A 3,248-nucleotide genomic window follows, 5' to 3' on the forward strand; every position below is an offset into this window, starting at 1 on the left:
TCCTATGAGCGAACCAAATCAGGTAACAATGAGCGAACCCACCAAATGAACTTTGAGCGAACCAGAAAGTGCACTAAGAGCGGACCAGAATGTTGCACTTAGAGCGGACCAGGCAACTGACTTTCGAGCGAACCACAAATGAACACTGGAGCGGACCAGAATTTGTACTTCGAGCGAACCAACAAATGAACACTGGAGCGGACCAGAATTTGCACTTCGAGCGAACCAACAAATGATCTTTGGAGCGGACCTGAAAAACTGCTCTTCAAGCGGACCAGACGAGCGAACCAGCAACCAAAACAGACATTTCGAGCGGACCAGAACAAAAATCAGGAGCGAACCAGCACAACTTGTACGTAGGAGCGGACCAGAAAAGCGAACCAAAAGACTGACAAATACGCGGACCTACTTCACGAGGGTTTTTATGTCACTTTTAGGCCGTATTTTGATCTGAATCTTTCAAGGGTTTGTTATTAGTGTATTTTACACCTGTTGTCCAAATTTCAGTCCATTTCCACCGTTCAAACAGTCCAAATCTACAAAAGTCCGTGTAAAAAGCTTCGTATCTAGCAAACTAACTCGCAACTGGCTCTGATACCAATTGTAGGATCAATTTTGACCTCTCGAGTGAGTCAATCAGAGCTAGTGCTTACTGAAAATGTGGCGGAAACACATTTTCAGCATGATACAAAGAAAACCGTAAAAGAATGGAGTAGAAACAGAGAATTCACACTTAAAATACTTTTTCTTCACTTGATAACGCTTGCCGTACGGACAGCAGTTCGACGTGGGATCTCAGACAACGTTACAAGTGAAATGACAACAGGGGGTATATATAGGCTACGCGGTCCGCTCATGTGACATGTCCACAAGAGCGGACCAGACAACAAAGCTGGTTCGCTTTTGTGGACACATGCCACAAAAGCGGACCTACAACATGACAAACATAAAATTACATTTTAACCCCCTGTAATTACACAAAAAGACCTATCTAGACCCTATACATTAATCTAGTATTACAAAGACGCAGACTTCAGACATTGTGCACCAACATTAATGCTAGCCCCAAGGTCGGCTAGTGCATTACGAACGGGGGAGTCCCCGATCGAGCAAGGAATTGTGAAGCTTCCGGGATCGATTTTCTTTTGGGGGAGTTTGTTGAGTACGAGGACAGAGCATTCTTCGCCTAAGTTAACTAATTGCAATGTTTCAATTTTCCTTTTATGAGTGAGGAAGTCCCTCATGAACTTAGAGTATTTAGGCATTTGGGTTAGGACGTCAATGAAAGGAATGTTGACATGCAATTGTTTTAGTAGACTTTCGAATTTTGCGAATTGCTCATTGGTCTTTTGACGGATTAACCTACCGGGGTACGGAACTCGAGGAGCCTTGGTAGGCTCTGGTGAGGGAGGGGAACCCTTCTCTTGTAGGGGCAGCGTTATGGTCTCCTCGGTAGGCGGCGGGCCTTCCGTAGGACCCACGGTGCGGTTCCGTAATGTTATGAGATGAACTTGCGCTTTTGGGTTTGTTTCGGTATTGCTTGGTAACGCGTCTTGTGGTCTCTCGGAGAAATTTTGTGCTAGTTGAATTATTTGTTTTTCGATGTTTTGAATACTAGCTTGTTCATTTCTAAAATTTGATTCTAATTGTAGAAACCTCTCCGAGTTTTTCTTTTCAGTGTCGGAGATGAGGCGAGATATAGTATCTTCAAGCCTTTCTCGTCCACCTTGTTGTTGAGGGAAATTTTGTGACTCGTTTCTTGGTTGTTGAAAGTTCGTTCGTTGGTTTTGTTGGTTACTACTATTGCCGGGTTCTCTCCAACCAAGGTTAGGGTGATTTCGCCATCCTTGGTTGTAGGTGCCCGTTGGAGGACCCGACGGCCTAGGTCTATTATCAATGTAGTTTACCGATTCTTGTTGATCGTCTGTTTCTTTCATACAACTCCAATTTTCATGTGGCCCACCACACCCTTCACAAGCCATAACCAAGACCGTTTTTGTCATTTCCAATTTTTTTATTTTCGAAGAAAGGGCCTCGATTTGGGCTTGTAAAGAAGTGCTTTCATCAACCTTATGGGCGCCCGGGGCAATGGATTTATTGCCTCGGGGAGTGTGCCACTGAAAATTGGTTTGAGCAATTTCCTCAATTTGATTATATATTTCATGCGGGCGGCGATTACCTAAAAGTCCCCCGGAGCTAGAGTCAAGTGTTTGCCTTGTGTGTGGCAACAACCCATTATAGAAAGTGGATACTTGTTGCCACATCGCAAGACCGTGATGTGGACACTTTCGCAATAGCTCCTTGAACCTTTCCCAAGTTTCATATAAGGATTCCCCATCCTCTTGTGAATATGTATTAATTTCAGTCATTAATTTAGCCGTTTTAGCGGGAGGGAAATACTTATATAGAAATTTTTGGGCTAGTTCATCCCAGGTGTTTACCAATACAGCTGGGAGGCGTTAAGCCAAGCTTTTGCCCGGTCTTTTAGTGAAAAAGGAAACATTCGAAGGCGGATGGCGTCATTTGATGCTCCATTGATCCGAAAGGTATCACATATTTCTAAGAAATTAGTAATATGTAGATGGGGATCCTCGTCCGCAAGCCCATGGAAGGTTGCGGAGTTCTGAAGCATCTATATCAAATGTGGCCGAAGTTCGAAGTTATTGGCTTCAACATTCGGTGCATTGATAGCGGCGCCGAGATTACCTACGGTGGGTCGTAGATAATCCATGAGGGTACGTTGGTCCGCCATTGGAAGTGGGTTCCCCGAAACCTTCTCTTGGCTTTTAGCTTTTAGTCTTTTTCTGAGAAAGCGTTCGGGTTCTTCTAGAGGTTCTTTTATGTCTTTATTAGAACTGGAGCTCATACACTACGTAGAGATGGCGTCTGGTTCCAAGTCCTGCAACAAAAACAGAAAAGAATGTTGGTTAGAAGGTTCACCACGGCCCCGTGCTCAGTGAACACGGCCCGTGGTCGGAGTTACAGTGATTGTTTTCCGGATCCCTGTTACTGGAGAGTTGGACACGGCCCCGTGTTGCACCGACACGGCCCCGTGGTCAGCCTTCTGTAACTCGGAAAACTAAAAACTGCCAGTAACACTGCTGGGCACGGCCCGTGTCCGACCAGGCACGACCCATGCTGAGCTCTGCAGAAGCTGAAAAACTAAGAAAATCCTAAAAAATTAAAAAAAGAAAATAAAAAAAATGATTAGGCCGTTGATTCCTAACTTTCTTAAAATCCTTGTGTCC

General features: G+C 44.6%; 1 non-coding gene across 1 annotated transcript; it reads left to right on the top strand.

Moving 5' to 3' along the window:
• Nucleotides 1–2,268: 2,268 nt before the first annotated feature.
• On the top strand, nucleotides 2,269–2,375 carry LOC118481416. The gene has a single exon (XR_004865623.1). It is a non-coding gene; the product is annotated as a small nucleolar RNA R71 (small nucleolar RNA).
• The last annotated feature ends 873 nt before the right edge of the window (nucleotides 2,376–3,248 follow it).

This window comes from Helianthus annuus, chromosome 8 (assembly GCF_002127325.2).
Source record: "Helianthus annuus cultivar XRQ/B chromosome 8, HanXRQr2.0-SUNRISE, whole genome shotgun sequence".
Lineage (NCBI taxonomy): Eukaryota > Viridiplantae > Streptophyta > Magnoliopsida > Asterales > Asteraceae > Helianthus > Helianthus annuus.